Genomic DNA, 19716 nt, shown 5'->3' with positions numbered 1-19716 from the left:
CCTCCAAAATGTTCACAAAAAACTAATTGTGTATGATAACTATTCTATTGTCAGCTGTTCTGTTTCTTTCTAAAAACAAAATCCAAGTTTAAAACATAATCTCATACATTCACATTTCATCACACTGCTATCAGTGGTTTACTTTCCGAATATTCTGTTCTCTAGAGACAGTAAAAATAGAAATAAAATAAAGGATGTACAAAATGCAGTCCAATGTAAAAGTTTTGCTGCGTTGGTATTACAGAAGGGACAACTTGCTACTTCGGTGACTGCATTTACGCTCTTATTATTGTTTATTCTCCATTTAATAAATGCGATGACTGGCCCAAGTCTAAATTTCAGCTCCCACCCCTTAGTGTTTCTGGCTTTAATATGATTAAGACCGATTCAGAAAAGGGGGTGGTGATGGACAGAGTTTCTGAATGATGCAGAATACTCTTACCAAGTCAAGAGATCATGGTTTTAATCCATCACCGTTTTTTTAGCTCACTGCACCATCCCAGCTCAGAACCTGGCTATATGCAAATTAGTCTGTTCCTGTCCCAGTGCATGATGGGAATAGGGTAAACCAAACTACCAAGCCAATTCTTATACTGGGAAGGAAACAAGCTTCCGGGGACCGGTTTCTGGCATCACAGCCTTCTTCGGCCCGGCTTGCTTGAATCCTGATGGTGCAATGATTAAGGCCAACAAAAAAAATCATCAAAAAGAGGAGTTAAGCAGGCAAAGAGTTTGGGGGAAGACTACCCCTAAGGCTGACTTGTCTTAACACAAAGCAACCCTCATTGCAGATTAGAGAATTAGAGAACTGGGTTCAAATATTAAAAGGCTTTCACTTGGGGCTCCTCTCTCTTGACTCCGTGTTGTTCCAGGCAATCCGGAGTGGTCTGATTCGTCTCTTAAATCTGATTATTGGCTGGTCTAACTTTAGACTGTGTGTTAACAAGTCATTGGCCAGAAATTAGTAGATTATTTAATCTCCTTTATCCTGTACTCGTATGGGCGTCACTGTGCTTTGCAACCTCTCTGGTGTCAGCACTTTGAGTTTCTAAGAACCTTTAATGCTGCCTCTCAGTACATTTATCACCCTTGTTCCCTTTCCATCTTATGGCCTACAAGTTTGGCTGCTTGCTAGAACGAAAGGAGCACAACGCTCACCATAAGATATCTGTGTTTCTCTGCATTTACTTAGACAGGTATATTGTAGAGTAAGTGCTAGTTTGATAGTCTTGGCTCAAATTATCTTCAGCCCAGGACACATTATCTCTAATTCGGGATTTTCTATGCTGTTCCATGGAGCTCAGTTGCATTGCCAATTATAGTCACCCAAGTAAAGGGCTGGTTGACGCTCCAAGTCGCGGCAAACACGATCTCCACAATGTTCATCCTCTAATAACACCATGTGAAGTTGTGTTTTTGCATAGCATGTGTAGGATGGGTGTTGTCACAGATAAAGTTTGAATCTGGGTTGTATACCAATTTCCCTAAAATGACTATTTAGGAAATAGATACCATGCCAAAGACACTTCCTAATCTAGGTGTCGGTTGTTGGTTTTAGGTGGCGATTGAGTTGCATGATATCATGAAAGCCTGCCGCAATGAAAGGAAGAAGGAGCATCCTGGAGCACCTCCCAAGGATTTCTGCAAGAGGACCGTGGGCGCAAGAGAGGAAAGGGCAAATGGTAATTAAAGCAATGAATGTTTTTCTTCTTCATTGATTGGATATTTTATTTTTAATGCTCGACAGCTCTTGTATTCATGTATTTGTAGTAGTAATCTGAACACCCAGTGAGAAGAGCATACTGCTTCTTAGGGAAGTAGACATGTACTCCTTGCATGGGGAACACTTTTCAAATGTCAGTTGACCTATAGTAAATTGAGACATTTTTATAATTGTCTGAACTGAAACATGTTTTTTTCATAATTCTGTTGTGGGTGAGGTAGAAACGAAAACCTCTGAATTGAGTTGACGTACAGAGGAGCCGTCTGTTGGGTGGTTGTGGAGGGAGATCTGGATCCACCAGGCACCAGCATGGGTCACAAATAAGAGAAGTAAATGGGATAATTGGGATTTGTCTTCTGCACTACATTTGCCAACGCTGTGGTCACGTGTACATCACACTGCCAGACTGGCAATATTGACCCTGCTGGTGATTGGGGAGAAGCACACATGTGGTAGCGACAGTCCTGGGCTGCACGACTCCTTATACCATCACAGGTGACCTCTTGAGTGGTAATGCCCTGAGTAGGGCATGAAAGATATTTTAACCCCTTGCATGTGGAGCTGTGCTCATGATGAGCTGGGTTCGTCCTAACGGCCGCGTCACTCCCACGCATAATTGATTCTCCGCCTGTGCGGGAGAATCACTTAGTGGGCGGAGTCGTGACAAGCTAGGCTCGTCACGAGCACCACGGTGCTGCGCCCCCCCTCTTCCCGCCACGCCGTGGGGGAATTACCCCCGCGGCGAAGGGGTTATACATACACTACAGATAGATGAGCATAAGGGACGAGCACTTATGACCAGTCATACCAACCACAAGCTGCACCGGCCTGGGATCTTAAAGTGTGCTATTAAATGGTATCCTCCTCCTCTTCATACTAGTATTAACATAACTAACCTACCAACCATAACCTGCCATTCATACCAAACTATCCTCCCTAGTACACCTACAACATTACATGCAATGCCATGGCTAACCTACTTGCCCAAAAATACTTACTTACCGTAATTAACCTACCGATGTACAATTACAAACATTTGATTTATGGATTTTATTTTGTGCTTCAGGCTTTATGAAGGTTAAAACAGAAATGGTGCCAGCGTTAGACGAAAGAGGCGTGGTCCCCTTGCAAGATTTCAAGTTTTGTTGCGGCAGTGAGACGATTACAAGCAGTGCCTTTGGTAAGCACCATGTGGTTCCTTCTTCCTATGTTCTATATTGAAGGAAAGTTCTTCCTCCACACCCAGGGATTTTAAACACAAATTGGACAACATTGGAGCTCATCCTGAGATGGCTGACCGTGCACGGTGTCCTGGCATAGCAGTAGGTCATCTTGCATTTAGGCAGTTTAAAGTGCACTTAGTTTAAATGGCTTCTTTGAAGAGAATGTATTACAATTCTAATTCATTTTAATTAATTAAGCTGTTTACACGGCTCCATCCGAAGAGCTTGTGTGGACTTATTGAGAGTAAAAATGCTTATAAACTGTGTATGTGTTTTCAAAGCGTGTGTGGCTGTAGATACACATGCTTCGCATACTTCTGCCATCTAGTGTTGGGTATGGATGTGTGCAAGTTGTTTTTCTTTGAAGAAGTCTTTTGAGTCACGAGGTAGAGTGACACCTCCTCTTGGTGATAATGCACAGAGCATCAACTCAATTGTTAGACTGTTTTCTTTCCGCCGTCTGGTTTGGACGTGTGTGCCTGCACTCTGGTTCATCGCTGTCACAGTCCTATTTTTGGTTTGTACAACACTATTCCCCTCATTGTCATTGCTTAGATCACGTTTTCCATTCTGCTCAATGAGCAATAGCTAGATCACGCATTGATTCGATTTGCTTAGGCCACAGCCCCCCGCAGTTCCTCACCCTATGAGCCCTGCTTCAGTCTCCATCGATTTCTCAGAGAATGCCTGGCTGGTGATGGAATGACGCCCTTCTGTTTCTGCCCTCGCGGCCACAAGAAGTATCTTCTACACCATATCTATAATCTGTGTTTATCCCCAGAAGACAGAGAAGCGGATTGCAACGTCTTCCATTCCTCCTGCTCCAAGAAAACCCTCGGGACCATCAAGCACATTGGCTCAAAATCATTCATTCAAAGAAACTTTATTTCGGTCAGTGTGACCTAAAAAGTGCAGCACGTAAAAACATTCATTTGTGCAAATACATCTGAAGAGTTGAAAAGATAAAATTTCAGCAAATTAAAAACATTGTAGACGTTACTTAGTCAATACATTGATTCCATATAAAAAAAGAAGGGGAAAAACGGAAAGTGCGATCGTTAGACATACACATACAAGTTTGTGGAAAGTGCATAGTGCAATAAATAAATAAATAAATAATTTAGGTAAAAAAACTTTGATAAACATCAACAGGAAAACCCTTCAGTACAGAATAGTATACTATAATAAAAAGGGAGATTATATCAGTTAGTAGTAGTAACCATATCATTTGCTATAACTTATCGAATGGATCGTTAGATGCTTTCAGGAACATCCTTCTGGTGCACCACATAGAAAATAGGAATCATGCGACTGAGTGCACAACTGGGATATTGAGGTCATACTTCAATATCCTAAAGACTCAATAAAGCGCCTACTGCCAAGGTTCCTGCAAATCTGCACCAACCATCTTTTCCTCGCTTTGTTGTAACCTGGGCAACTGAAGAAAACATGCAACTCTGATTCCTCAGGGTAATCACAGGCGGGGCACCGTACCGCATTCTGGCCTCTCCACTTCAATGTGAAACAGCGGAGAGGCAAGACCCCAAATCTGAACTGTAAATAAAGTTTTCTTGCAGTCACAGATCTAACACCTTCTGAAAAGTTAGGAGTATCTTTTATTTCCAGAAAGGCTTTAGTTAATTTGCCTGTTTTGGAACTGGTGTGCAGTAAGGCCATTCTATAGTTCTCATAATGAGCCTTCATTTGTTTCCTGGAAATTAATGGACAAGCCAACTCTGGTTGAGCCAAGCAATCCCCCAGGCCCATGTCTATTAGCAAATGTTTAATGTGGGCAAACCAGGGGAATCTAACAGCACCCCTCGACTTCAGGACTTCAGACAATTCTTCCTTGTATGGAAGAAGTTCAAGAGTCGACCACAGACGGAGCCAATACAATAAGGGTTTAAGACTCAGGACCTCTGCTATTGCCATTAGTCCTGCTTCTAATCAAAGTGGAATTAAGGTCGTGCTACGCGGGAGCCTAAATAGATTCCTTATGTAGTGGTTCTCAACCTGTGATAATGGCTCAGAGTTAAGATGACCCCAGAGCTCTGCGCCATATAATGACCCCCCTCATGCCTGGGCCCTGTATATTTCTAGTGCTGGGCTGACAGCACTCTTGCCTGACTTATTAAATACCTTCATGATGCCCCCTGTCGACTGAGCCAATTTTTTGTGTCGACTTCGCAATATGGGCCCCCCAATCCATAGTTTCAGTAATGGTAATGCCTAGATAAATAAAAGATGAGACTCTTTCAAGGGATTTACCATTTAATGAGGGGTTTGGACGGGTGCTCTTAGGGTTGTTAAACACCATAAATGTTGTTTTCTGCAGATTAATCTCTAAGCCTCTTACCCTGCAGAATAACTGAAATCTATCCAAAACACTTTGAATCCCCATGGGTGATTTGGCTACCAAAAGGGTGTCATCAGCGAACATCATTGCTGAAATTCTACGGGAAGCAAGTTGGCGGCATCTAAATCGGTTTCTGTTGACAGGGCATCGATCAGGCCATTAATATAGAGGCTAAACAAGGTTGCCGCAAGGACACGGCCCTGGCGTACGCCACGTTTAATAGGTATGGGTGCTGTAAGTTTTCCTTCCCTGCCGTATCTAATTTGCGCTTTGTAGTTTTCGTATAAGCGCCTAATAAGTTGAATTAAATACACAGGGGCCCCCATCTCAATTAAAACCGACCACAATTTTTCCCTTGGCACTAGGTCAAATGCTGACCTTGGGTCTACAAATATTAAATAGAGGCTACCCCCCTCCAGGCAGACCGTCTTCCAGTACATCAGTTGAAGTCTTAGTACTTGGTCTAGGGTCGACAGTTTTTCCCTTAACCCTGCCTGAAGGGGGGAGAGTACACTCTTATCATCCATCCAGGATTGAAGCCTGGGGAGCAATACGCGTGCAAAATTTTTTTGGGGGATGTCAATTAAACTGATTGGTCTATAATTACTCGGTAATAGTGGGGAGCCCTTTTTAAAAATCGGGATTATCTCCGCGCCGACCCAGCTAGCGGGAATCCTCATACCCATCATAATTGCGTTAACAAAGGACCCAGAAGTACGGAGCCCATATAGCTGGCTCACTCCTAAAGAGATCCCAAGGATCTTATCCAGACCTGGGGTTTTACCTGGTACTATTTTTGCCACTGCTTTCCTGTAGACTTATGCTCAGTCCCGAGCTACCACCAGAATAATGATCTGTGTCCCTTATAGCTAGGGGATGATCCACTACTGGGGGGCATCCAGCTTTTAGGAGTTCCTCAAAACACCTTTCCTACTTATAGACAGATTCAAAGTACTCCCGCCAGACCTTGTCATCCAGATTTGGTTCCGACGCTCTTTTAGGTATGGTTGAACCAGAATTTACAACTCCCCAGAATGTCCTCATATCTCTATCCCCTAGTGCTGTTTTTAATAGATCCCATTTTTCCAGTTCCCGCCTGCGTTCTGCTTCTTGGACAGCTAGTTTATAAACCCTTCTCAAAATTTTAATTTGGGGCGATCCTTTGCTTTAATAGAGGCCACTAACGCACCTTTAGCCTTACGGCAAGTTGCGTTGTACCATGGGTGGGGCTCTGGCCTGCCCGGTCTACTAGGTTTAGTGGGAAAAAAGAAGTTTAATAAGATTTCTTTTAATTTATTATGATTTAGCTCGATCGCTTCATTATCCATAAGGTCCCTGTTGTGACTGTATAAGCTAAATGGGTAATAGAGCATCATAGAGACTGCTCATGTTTTCCTGTGATTGGTTAAAATTAGTCCAACGTACTCTCTTCCTACAGTTCGAGATAATTAACTTAGGATCGCTGGGAGTATTATCAGAATGAGCTCTCTCGGGGTATAGTATTTGGAGGTCCACTACTAAGGCATCATGGTCACTGTCTGGGAGTGGAAGAATTTTAAAATCAATCATCCTGTCCCAGAAGTTGGTGTTAATAAGAATGTAGTCAAATATGAACCCTCGTTCCTTGCTATGGAACGTGTAACCATGTGTTGTTTCGGAAACTGATCTTCCATTACACGCTCTTAAAGAATGTTTAAGGACAAGGCAATTCAACTGAATTTATTTACTTTTGGCCAACTAGAGTCCGGTATTTCAAAGAGGAGGTCCTCTTCAAAAAGACTGTCAAGAAACAGGCCCTCAAGAGGTTCGAACTGACAGTTGAGGTCCCCTCCTACTATGACCATTTGGTTTAAAGCAAAACTGGATAGAAATATATCTAAATCCTCCACAGTAGTGGACTCCTTTCCCTTAGTTGTAGGCCTCGAGTACACATTGATAAAAACAATCGGGAATTTAAGAGGGAACTGCAATCAAACGCATAATATGTCACTAGAGCCTGTATCAAGTTGTATAGCTGTGCAACCTAGGTGAACACCTACCCATGTAGTTAAGCCCCCTGATGGTCTCCCTACACCACCCGATACTGCCGTGATGCTAAAAGAGGCGTAACCCAACTTGGTTACTTCTCCTCTTGCCCAGGTTTCTTGGAACAAGCATATATCATATTGACTAGTGAAAGATCCCCAGTCAGGGTGATCTATTTTATTATTGATACCCGCAACGTTCCAAGATAAAAACCCGTGCAGCCTGGGGATTAAATATATTCTTGTTGACTATTTCCAAGGGCTGGGGTTTCATTTTCGCTCTACCTATTTCTGAGTCTACCTGGTCGACTATCCCTTCTGGTGTAAACCGATGGGAACTTTCATTCAGGGCTAGTTCACCCATAGTAGGGATACTGCTTCGGGAGCCGCTCTTGCACTCTCCGACCAGACCTTCCTCTCTTTGGGGATGTAGCCCTGTAGGGTAGCCCTTGAGTTCATGATCAATAGACATGGCGGATATTTCTCCATGAAAGTTTTCGGGACTTCCGTTAGTCAGTCCACTCCTTCTAGCGGGCTGAACCTATTCCCAGTGGGGATATTAAAAATGGGTTGGTTTCTCCAGTTTTGACCTATATTTGGGAATACAAAGTTACTTTGAACAGGTCTCCTTCCCAACTGGTGGCAGTGATCAAACTGCTGAGGTATATTTGGGGGATCAAAAAAACCCAGAGGGAATAAAAGAATATTACCCATGTTCCTCCCAAATTCCGATGTTAAAACTCTTTCAGTTATCATTGGATTTCTAAAATTAATGACTATACAGTTTCCTTGAATGTCCTTGTGTCGTCCGCCAATCCAGCCCACCATTCTTGTAGATAAAATCTCTTCGATATTTTCATATCCAAAATCGCTATGGTTTGTTAACCAAAGAACACATTTATTCTTTAATTCTTGGTGGGATTCTACCTGTCCCTTTCTTAATTCGGGTATACCTGCCAGAATTAATACATAGGGAGTTGATGCAGGGGGAAGATTTATATTTGGTGGACAAAATGCTTGCTCATTTTGCTCATGTGTTGGTTGAGATACTTCCTTCACCTGGCCTTGTTTATTAAGAGATTCCCCTGTTCTTTTGGTCGCTAATGGATAGTTATTTGTTGCATTAGATTGGTTTGTGGAAGACTTTGTTGCACTATCTTCATTAAGCTTCCTGACTTGTTGTGCGGATTCAAAATTTACATTTATTTTTGGTAGGGGCACTCTTTCATTTGAAATAGAACAGTGTTTGTCTACTGGGCAGCTATTTGTGGCCTGCTTACTTGTCATGTTATTGGAGGTGATATTTGCCTTAGTTATCGCCCTTGGTTTTAACCCTTTTTTTGAAATTGCTTTCAGCCATTCCAACCTTTCCAATATGGGTCTAAGCTCCTCTTTAATAATAACTCTCATTTGGGTCTGGAGATTTAGTACCAGGGCTGTCACCCACTCTGGCTGATCAGTAGCCTGACATATGGAGTCCATTGCTATACTATCCACCAAGGGCTGGTCTATATCTACTATGGGGCCCTGTTGTTTTTTTCTTTTAGCTGTCGGCTTTACTTTAGATCTTGCTTTAGCTTTGATATTGCTAACCAACTGGATTGGAGCACCAGAATTCGGAGACTCCATACTCGTTATATCTAGATCTAGCAGTGGGTCATTAGACAACTCGATTGGTAGAGCTTCTAATTCACAAGAAGGGCTGGACATCAGTGATTCTGATTCTAAATTTGGTGTAATGGATAAACGCCTCTCAGTCCGTTCTATTTCTGAGGCCACAGCTTCCAGGGCTTTCTCCAGCATCCTATCTATGGATGTGGGTTTGGTGCTAGGTTTAGGCAGAGCTGGAATTAGTTTCTTGATCGGGCAAGCCCTTTTACCCATCTTTAGAACTCAGAGTATTTTAGACAGTTAAATGAACATACCAACGTAACGTACGAATTAAAACTGCACAAACAGAAAATTCAGCGTGTCCTTTGTAGGTCCATAATAGTAAGAAATATATATGTAAAGAGGTCATAAAGGCTTTCCATACAAATTGTAAAGCAGCAGGCAACACTACCATTTTGTCTGAGACCCTCTTTACAGATATCACGGGGGGTGGCCCAGCCCAGCCTCTTCTGGCCTCTGACGGCCTCAGATGGCCTGCCCTTTGCCTGGGATTAGCCCAGTGACCGCCCGCGTGTGCGTCCCGCGGCGCGGGAGTCCCGCAGACAATTAAATACCCACAGGTGGTCAGAGGGAAGGGCTGCCGGTTCTCTTGTCGGTCTCTGGGGCTCTGAGTCCTGCCCCCAGCTGCTGCTTTCACCCTCCGGAACAAGCGTGGCGTCTCCCGCGAAGCGGGAGGCACAAGCGGTAGATATGGCCCACATGTGGTCAGAGGGAGGGGCTGCCGGTTCTCTCGTGGCCCGCTGGTCTCTGGGGCTCTGAGTCCTGCCCCCAGCTGCTGCTTTCACCCTCTGGAACAAGCGCGGCGTCTCCCCAAAATGGCTCAAAATGTCACAGAATATACTGTAGACATCTTTGGTCGTGAAGACGTCAAAGAAGAGGAAGAACACCCTCAGCCATCAGTGGTATCCATAGTGGGCAGTTCGGCTCCAACCTCGAGGTCGACCTGGAGATGGAGGAAGTTACACCGGCTCAGCACACCACCGTAAGTACAGTACCTCCTGTCCCTCAACACAGTATGAATCACTTCAAAAGACATACGGCCTAGTTAGTTCAACAGACGGAGGCTCTCGGTTTACTAATGCCTTCTGGCCATGGTCGGCACCGAGCAATGGGTTCAGATGCCTCACCCTCCGTCTTGGTGCCGAAACACCGAACCAAGCCGAAGCCTTCGGCATCGAGCACTTCTGTCTCGAAATGCCACTCAGTGCCTACCCAACCCTTGGTGCCGAGCCAACCATCAATGTCCACCGCTTTGATGACAAGTAGAGCTTTGGTGCCGAATCCTTGAATGAACCTGAAATCTTTGAAGCAGTCTTCCAAGTCCGATTCCTGCAAGCAAGTGGAGCCCATTCTTCATAGACTCCAAGAACAACTGTATGCTAAACCAGAGCGAATCCACATCCAGCCTCATGCCGGCCGTATCCTGGCCAGATCTATGGCTTCGATTCCTCCACCACCAAAAAGACTGCTTTCTTTTCAGGAGGCTCTGGATTTACTGGTACCACCAAAACACCGGAAAAGGCCACTAGCCCTCTGCCTCTTTCAACCAGTGGTGTAGGAAGGGTGGTGCGGGCCGCCCCGGGTGTCATCACTGAGGGGGGGACAAAAGTACGAAAATATGTGTTTTAAACATATATTTTTGCCATTTTGTCAAGCCGGGGCTGACTAGAAATTTCCGCACCGGGGCCCACCTGACCTTGCTTCATCTTTTCCACCACAGTCTATTGAAGACCCACTAGATATTTCACCTCAGGGATTTCCATAATATGATAATGGGCATGGTGGGGGGACTAGACACTTTTGGGACACCACCATATATCGACCCCTGGGAGACTTATGATATCGACCCTCCAGGGGACACAGACCCAGATCAGTATCCCACATGTCCCTCCCCTCCTGATGACTCAACATCATATCAGGAGTTGATAGGCAGAGCTGCTGCTTTTCACGATGTACAACTCCATAAAGAGCCTTTAGAAGAGACCCCCTCCTCTGCTCTTACTGCTACACAGTATCTACCTATGCTAAAGGGCATGCTAAGACACACAGAGGGCATCTTGAAAGACTGTATTAGGACTAGAGTTGTGACGCTCAGGGTAGATAAAAAGTGTAAATCCTCCCCATCTGATCCTATCTACCTCAGGGGCCAATTACCACCGACTCACTTGTTATCACCACTGCTCACAAGCGTGCCAACTTGCAAGCTTGTGAAGATGCCCCGCTTTCTGATGAAGACAGCAAATGTATTGATGCAGCAGGGAAGACGGTTGCAGTACAATCCGCTAATCATTTGTGTATTGCCAATTTAATGGGCCTACTTGCTCGTTATGGTCATGCTCACTGGGATGAGCTGAAGGACTTGCTCCAATATCTCTCAGAGAAACACAAAAAGCCAGGACAAAAACTTACTCTGAAGGCAAGCTTATATCAAATACCTCAATAAGCTGTGCGTTAGACTCTTCTGACACTGCAGCTCGGTGTATCAACACCAGCAGATGCCATGAATGGCTCCTAATGCCCTTAAAATGCTTTTTAATAAGGAACATCTGTTTGGTCCCCAAGTAAACCAAACCCTAGAGATAATTTAAAAGGACACAGAGACCGCTCAAGCAATGGGGGCCCTCCAGACACCTACTCCATGTGACTCCTTTCACTGCCCATATTATCATGGAGGTTCCAAGGCAGTCTCTTCCGACACCTCCTACCACCGTAATGAAGGTCGACAGACCTCCCCTAGAAGTTGTTTCCGAAGCTCCTATAGGGGTAACAATGCCAATGGCAGCACAATACCGACTGCCAAGCAGTGCCTTCCCTCTCCTATCCCCCCCTGATTATATCACGCCTATCAGAGGTCGCTTGCAGGATTTTCTACCCACATGACAAACAATTACATCAGACCAGCGGGTGTTGGACATTATCCAACATGATTTTTGTCGAAGCTCATTACCACACCTCCCAATATGCCACCTTGCACTCAGAGGCTATCTCTGGAACATCAAACATTGCTCAAACAGGAAGTCTAAGCTCTTCTTCTCAAAGGAGCTATACAACCAATCCCTCTACGTCGCCAGGATATACTCTGCATACTTCGAAATACCCAAAAATGACGGATCTTTACGGCCAAATCTAGACCTCAGGCTCCGAAACGAGAACATCCTGTCTGAACACTTCCATATGGTCCCTTTACAAGATGTGAGCCCACTTCTCCAATAAGGTGACTTTATGGCAACAGTAGACCTGAAGGACGCGTATTTTCCCTTATCAATACAGCGAGCACATCGTAACTATCTGGTTTGTGGTGGGTGGCAAACATTCTCAGTTCAAATTCCTCCCTTTGTGGTAAATAAATAATTAAATACCGGTACTATTTTTGAATATATTAACAATAACAGATAGCTCAATAAATAAGAGGCAGGATCCGATGTGTCCGAGTTGAAAACAGGCTTTATTCAGGCAAAAGGGAAGGGACTGGAACGGGACAGCCTGAAATAAAGTAGGAAGGAAGGAAGGCAGCTGCAGCGCTTCATCGACAGTGCAGCATATATATAGTACAACATTACATTACATTACATACAGTAGGCGTAACTTGTGACAAGCGTAAGATAAGAACACATGGGCGGAAGAAGGCGTGCACCGGGCGTGCACGTGGACATGTGATGAGAAACGTCATAGAAGTGTCATGAATGGGCGGAAACATGGAGGGGGCTACCTGAGAGCAGCTGGGACCTTTAACCTAGTGGTGCGCGCAAACGGGCAATGACGTGTTACCAGGGAGAACTGGGGGCTATGACTTCTGCACTAGAAGAGGAGACTAAAGTCTGCGGTGTCAGGACGACATGTACCTATAGCATATCTGGTATCTGGTGTTTGGAGTACATGTTGATAGAATCTAAAAGTTATCAGGGCAAAGGCTACTTGACACTAGGGCTGGTGCATGCATCTATTCTACATGTATTACGTGTGCTATGAATCTTCTATGAATATTAATACAGTATTTCTTACATGGAGACAGAAAGACTAGACTATAGCTGAAACTGTTGATGCGGTTCAGTAGCTTAGGAATGCGAAGACGAGAGGCTGGACTGATAACTAGAAGCATAACATACTCTTGGCAGACAGGCAGGCAGAGCCAGGCCGGGCACCGCGCTGCTTGGCAGGAAGTAAGTGAAGGGTCAAGGATGCAGGTTGGGGCTGTATCGCTCCTCGGAGTGGGTTCAGGAGACTGGAGCGTGAATCTGGTGTCCGGGCCCTTTTGAGGCCTAGAAACGGGGACAATTCAATGAATTAACGTGCACACTGTATAACGTGGCAACATAGGCCTAATACTCGTTGCTTTCACGAGAACTGGATACTGGCATACTAGAGTTGGACACAACTATAATTGCGTCTTTAATCGATCATAGGGGATATATGCATATCGATCATGCACATATAACATAGGATGGGGAACACGTAGGCACATATAACAAGGCAAAATATAATTTTCCACATTCCCTCCTTGTGCCCTACGTTTCCATCAGGAAACATCAATATTCATGATACCATCTATCTGTTCATATAGCATCATTTGCTCGTCTCGAATTGTCTTGGAACGGGACTTAGGACTAGGAATACAAGAGGTAGCACACATGCCGCAAATCGCAGGGCCACATTGTAAACAGAGGCAGCAACTGAATATGATCATTACTGCTATACCTAGGAATGACAATACTTTCCATCCCCAGGCAGATATAATACTCCAGAGCCAACCGGACCATGTCCAGGTGCCTGGATTCTGGTGTAACTGATGGGCAATTTTATGAAGTCTGGTTATAGCTGAATAAACAGACGGCGCGTTATTAGGAATGAAAATGCAGCAACTAGATCCGATGACTCTACAAGCTCCTCCTCTATCGGCCAGTATGACGTCAAGAACGAGACGATTTTGGAGCACGACAAATCTAATAGCAGATTGTTCTTCAGTTAAGTTACCTAGAGCGGAAGTAGTTTCATTCACTACTGCTTCAAGGGTTCTGGTTAGCCTACGTATTAACTTACTATTCTGGACAGGGCCTATAAAGAAAAAGAAACCTTTAATGAAGTCTTGATATTGTTCTAGAGCAGTTTCAGTTTGATCGACAATTGGGGACTCAGTCTCCCTTCTATGTCTAACGTGTACTAGATGTGTGTTTCTGTGATAATCAGATGGGGCTAGAAAAACTGGTGGCAGTAGGAAGGCATTATAACATGTTCCATCCCAATCGAGGGGCAGACGAACATATGCGGTCTGACCACAAACAAAATAAGAATGACGTGAGGCTTTGAAATTAGATTTCCCACTGTCACTATACTCGACCACAGTAGTACAATCACTATGTCCTAGATGTACTGAACCACTCTTTCTGACACATAATTCGCCTTTCACTGGTAGTACTGAAATAGCAGGCAAATCTGGAGTAGTATCGGACTGAACATTCAAAACCATGAAATTCGAGGAATAATTACCTAAATTATATACTTCATTTTCTAGATCTAACCCTGTTCTATGGGAAAGACCTTGCTTGTCTGGGAAACATGTTCTATTCAGAAGGGACATATCAGTTGAGGATGACGTTAACGTGGACCATGCTCCACACGAACCATTATGTGAAAACGGATAGGGAAAGAGTGGCAAAACTCCCTTCGGTGTCTGGAAAGGGGGGAGTCGACCACACACCCAACAATTAGTGGCATTGCTGGTCTGGTGTGAATAGTGCAGCATTCGGATAAAAGTATTATTACGCATAGCAAGACGATAGGATAACTCGTGAGGAGGCAGGTCACTAAATGTGTGCTCTACTGTAGCATTAGAAAACATATGTACATGTGAAATAGGAAAACATAAATGTAAAGCATAACTTATGCATGTAACCATAAAGCTCAAAAACAATAGAAAGAACAGAGTAACTATACATCTATCAGAGTTTTGACTAACTCTCTCACTGTGTGGGTCTGTTTTATACATGTCAGGAACCTGTCTAACCGTTTCACCCGAGAGGGACTTAGACAATTAAACTGGCTGACTTACTAGACCTCAATTTTGATTTATACTCCTGCTGCGGAGTTTTCTCTAACAGGGGAAGTTTAGATTCATTGTCTGGGCAGTCCTTGAGAACGGGGCAGTCCTTGAGAAAAGTTTTTGCTTTGAGTCCATGGAATTTCTTTACGTGGCTCATATGTAGCCACCCTTTTCGGTTTTCCACTTTCACCGCAGTCCGGGTGGTGAGAAGGACGAGACGGGGCTCCTTCCAGCGGGGCTCCAGCGGACTTGAACGATCAAAATTCCTTATAAGAACCAGGTCACCTGGAACGACTTCATGCGGTTTCACGTCGGTGTTGTCTGGAAATGCAGCGGCAACCTGTGAACGACAAGATTGTAGTGCAGACATCAAGGAGGCAAGGTAATCTGTCAGCATATTACTGTCAACATCGGTAATGGTACGGGGTCTAGGTGTACCCCACATATTGGGGGGATGACCAAACGCTATCTCATAGGGGGACAGACCTGAACGGGAATGAGCGACCATTCTCATATAGAAAAGGGCAACTGGCAGTGCTACTATCCAATCTACGCCTTTTTCTGCACATACTTTTGCGATGCGGATTTTCAGAGTCTGGTTTCAGACCGGCTGCTTCAGGATGGCGTACACAATGGAACTTCCACTGGTACCCTAACAGTAGGGAAACTTGTTTCATGAGCTCGGGCGAGAATGGCTGGCCGTTATCTGAATGCACGACCCTAGGTAATCCATAGCGGGGAAAATACTCACGAACCAACTGCCTGGCAGTGGTCGCAGCTGTGTAATCTGGAACTGGATACGCTTCTGTCCATCTGGACAAAGCGCATACCACTACGAGGACATACTTGAAACCTCGACATCGCTCCATCTGAATATAATCCATCTGGAGGACTTCAAAAGGGTGGTCAGGAGGATGGAATCCACATTGTTCCACCGGGACACCTTTACCTGGATTGAACTGACAACAGATCATGCAGGTACGCACTTTCTGTTTGGCTGCTGCTCGTAAATGCTTGTTGAACCAGAGGTTCTGGATACTGTCTAACATGGCTTTTTCTCCTAAGTGTGCTGGGCTATGTGCGGTGTTAATAATGACTTGAACCATAGAGTCGGGGAGAAACCATGTGGCTTTTCCCTTCGTCAACCATCCTTGATCTGTCTGGACCCCTCCTTGTTCGGACCATTTCTTGATTTCATCGGGAGTAGCATGTAACTGTATATCTATGACATCTTGTGTAGGGTCCTTAACTGTCATACAAGTAGTCTGATCTGGCATGTCTGTCTGTGTCGTGTTAACTGGAATGTCTGGAGTCTGAGCTGTGAGCTTGGCTGTTCGATCTGCTAGATCGTTACCCTGGGAAATGATGTCAGTGACTTTCGTATGTGCCTTGCACTTCATGATAGCGATAGCTGTCGGTAAATGTATTGCATCTAACAGAGCTTGAATGAGGGGGCCATGCTGAATCTTGGTTCCATGAGAAGTCATAAAACCTCTTTCTTGCCAGAGCACTCCAAAGTCGTGTACGACTCCGAATGCATAACGTGAATCTGTGTATATGTTTACTTTCAAATTCCTGGCACGTATGCAGGCTTGGGTTAGATCGACTAGCTCTGCTGCTTGAGCAGACAGGGTGTCTATACGATGTGTTTCTATAACTTCGGTTTCAGTAGTTACTGCATACGCAGCTACTAGTTCTCCTGTACTTGTTCTCATACATGAACCATCCACATAAAGTGTCAGGTCGGGATCAGGTAATGCAATGTCTGTCAAGTCTTGTCTTGGCTTTGTCATGGTGTTAACAACTTCCACACAGTCATGTGTGGCAGGATTTGAAGTAACTGACGGTAACAGTGTAGCTGGATTTAAAATGTTGCAGCGTCTGATTTCTATGTGTGGCTGAAACAGTGTCAGTTCATAACCTGTTAAACGTGCAATTGTCAAGTGCTGAGTCTGTGTTCGGTTTAAAAGGATTTCCACGGAGTGTGGAACTTGTACTGTCAGGGAGTGTCCTAACACTATGGAATCACTTTGTCTGATAGCTAGAGCTGTGGCTGCAACTGACTTGAGGCACGCAGGCAGAGCCTGGGCCACTGGATCTAATGTGCTAGAAAAATAAGCACAGGGCTTGTATTGTCCTGCTTGATCTTGTGTGAGAACAGATAATGCAGTACCATCACGTTCGGTAACGAAAAGTGTAAAAGGCTTACTGTAGTTCGGTGTTGCTAGAACAGGTGCATTACATAAAGCTTTCTTTAATTCATTAAAAACAAGTGTATGTTCCTGGGTCCAAGGGAGGACAGTCGATACGGCTGCCTCCTGTGTCGTTAACTGTATCAGTGGCTTGGCTAGAAATGCATACTGTGGAATCCATTGTCTGCAGTAAGAAGTGAGGCCGATAAAAGCTCGTACCTCCTTCTGTGTCTTGGGCTGTGGAAGACGTGCTATTAACTGGATACGGTCAGGTGTCAACTGCCTACCCCTCTTGGACAGTAAGTGTCCTAAGTAGACCACTTGCTGGACACAGAATTGCAATTTGGAAGGGGACACCTTGTGCCCCATTTCGGCCAGAAAATACAGGACTGTAAGTGACGCACGCTCGCAGTCACGTTCAGAACGGGCTGTGATCAATAGATCATCGACATACTGGAGCAGGGCAGTGTCAGTTGGCATGTGAATATTGTCTAGTTGTCTTTTAAGTGCTTGACTGTAAATGCTAGGGCTTTCTGTGAAACCTTGAGGTGCTCGTGTGAATTTATAGCTTCTTCCATTTAAACAGAATCCGAAAAGGAACTGGCTGTCTGGATGAATGGGGACACTGAAAAATGCGTTCTTGAGATCGATAACTGTAAAGAATGTGGCTTCAGAATCAATGGCTGTCAATAGGGAAGAAATATCTGGGACTACTGGGTACTGAGGTATGATACATTTATTAAGTTCTCGAAGGTCAATCACTAATCGATAAACTGGAGGTGCATTTGGATCAGTACGTTTCAGGACTGGAATGATAGGAGAATTACATACATTGGAGTCAGTTTCTACAACCACTCCTTGAGCAATAAGCTTGTCTATAATTTTGGATAAGGCTGCTACAGCCTCAGGTGGCAATTTGTACTGTCGGATTCGTGGTAATACAACACCCTTCTTCAGAGTGACACGATGGGGTGTGATATGCATACAACCTACATCAGTTGGACCTTGCGCCCATAAATGCTGTGGTACATTCAATAATCTTGGATCAAAATCACGTAATACATAATGACCTTTAAAATCACGGAGAAACAAACGGACCCCTTCAGGGGAGCAGCATATTACTGCTCCTAATTCTTTCAGAGTTTTAATGCCCAACAGATTCTCTGGGCAAGATTTCGTGAGTAACAAGTCTGTAGTTCGGGACAATGGACCAACTTCTAGAGTAACTGGTTTCGATATTTCATTAACAATAGGCTTTCCTGAAAATCCAAGGGAAACATTTCTAGAGCCTGAGAGCGGAGCCCCTGGAACCTCGTCATGACTGATGGTAGTCCTACTTGCCCCTGTATCAATCAGAAACTTTCTGTCTTTCCCTAATACTTGACTGTGTACATAGGGACCCTCTTGATCTACAGGTATCTCGATGAGAGGCAAGCCTACCTCCCTCTCTAGGCTGTTTCATGAATATGGCTGATAATCTGGATACTCTGACTGTGCATACTGGTACATCTGCTGTGTAACATGTTGTGTTGCAGCGATAGGCTGCGGTGCTGTAACTGACTGTTGTGCATTCTGCGGCGGCTGGGAATTCTGTGAGACTTGTTCTTGTCTAGGCGGACGTGGTCTTTCTTTAGTTTTACCAGTAGCTATGTTGTGTTTCAGAACTGCACATTCATTTATAAAATGACCTGGCTGTTTACAGTAATTGCATGTCCCTTTAACGGGAGCTGCAGGATGACTGGCTTGATTCGGACCCCTCTTCTGACTGTCTTGCGGAACAGATTGTGCAACTAATACTTTCATTTTCGTATCTTTCATACGTCTCCTTTCATGTTCCTGCTCTTCCCTGATTCTGTTCTGGTGATACTGGAGCATCTGGAGCATCTGTGACGGAGTATTAGCTTGCCATGTACTTTCGACTTTCAGTACTCGATTTTTAACTTGTGGACTGGAATTCTCGACTAGTTTGGTAACAAAAAGATGAGGATACGACTCACTACTCGTTTTCAGACCACTATTAATAATGAAACATTTCTCAAATCTAGAATAAAAATCACTAGTATCTTCGTCTTGTTTCTGTTTACAGGCTGAGATGGCATCCCAATCTTCCTTTTTCGTGGCTAGTAATCTTGGTAAAACTTGTATTAATAATTCGGGCAAAGCTTTAGCTTTATCCCCAAGACCGGTACCTGGTACTCGTGTATTATCTTCAGTTTCTAATGCTGTCCAATCTATCTTTTTCTCTCCCACCTCCCATTCTTTTTCTTTGAGTTTTTCATATATGCCCGCAGGCAACAGGACTTTTAACATTTTAATGATATCAGGGTACGTGTATTCTCCCATACGGAGCATGTCCTTTAATTCACGGTGAAACCCTGCTGGATCTTTATCATGACAGGGAATTAACTTTTTCATTTCCAAGAGTTCTATTTTCGTGATAGGGGTGTAAACGAATACTCGTTCTAGACCACCCCCCTCCTTCTTGACTGG

At 44.3% G+C, this 19716-nt stretch overlaps 1 pseudogene across 1 annotated transcript in view; it reads left to right on the top strand.

The window, feature by feature from the left end:
- LOC144823488 (uncharacterized) overlaps positions 1–19716 on the top strand; it is a 54809-nt pseudogene that overhangs the window by 21551 nt on the left and 13542 nt on the right. The window contains exons 4-5 of the transcript XR_013608807.1: positions 1559–1682; positions 2790–2903. The product of XR_013608807.1 is annotated as an uncharacterized LOC144823488 (transcript). The remainder of the gene's footprint in view (positions 1–1558; positions 1683–2789; positions 2904–19716) is intronic.

Source organism: Lissotriton helveticus, chromosome 1_1, assembly GCF_964261635.1.
Source record: "Lissotriton helveticus chromosome 1_1, aLisHel1.1, whole genome shotgun sequence".
NCBI lineage: Eukaryota > Metazoa > Chordata > Amphibia > Caudata > Salamandridae > Lissotriton > Lissotriton helveticus.
This window is presented reverse-complemented; position numbering and strand designations above follow the sequence as displayed.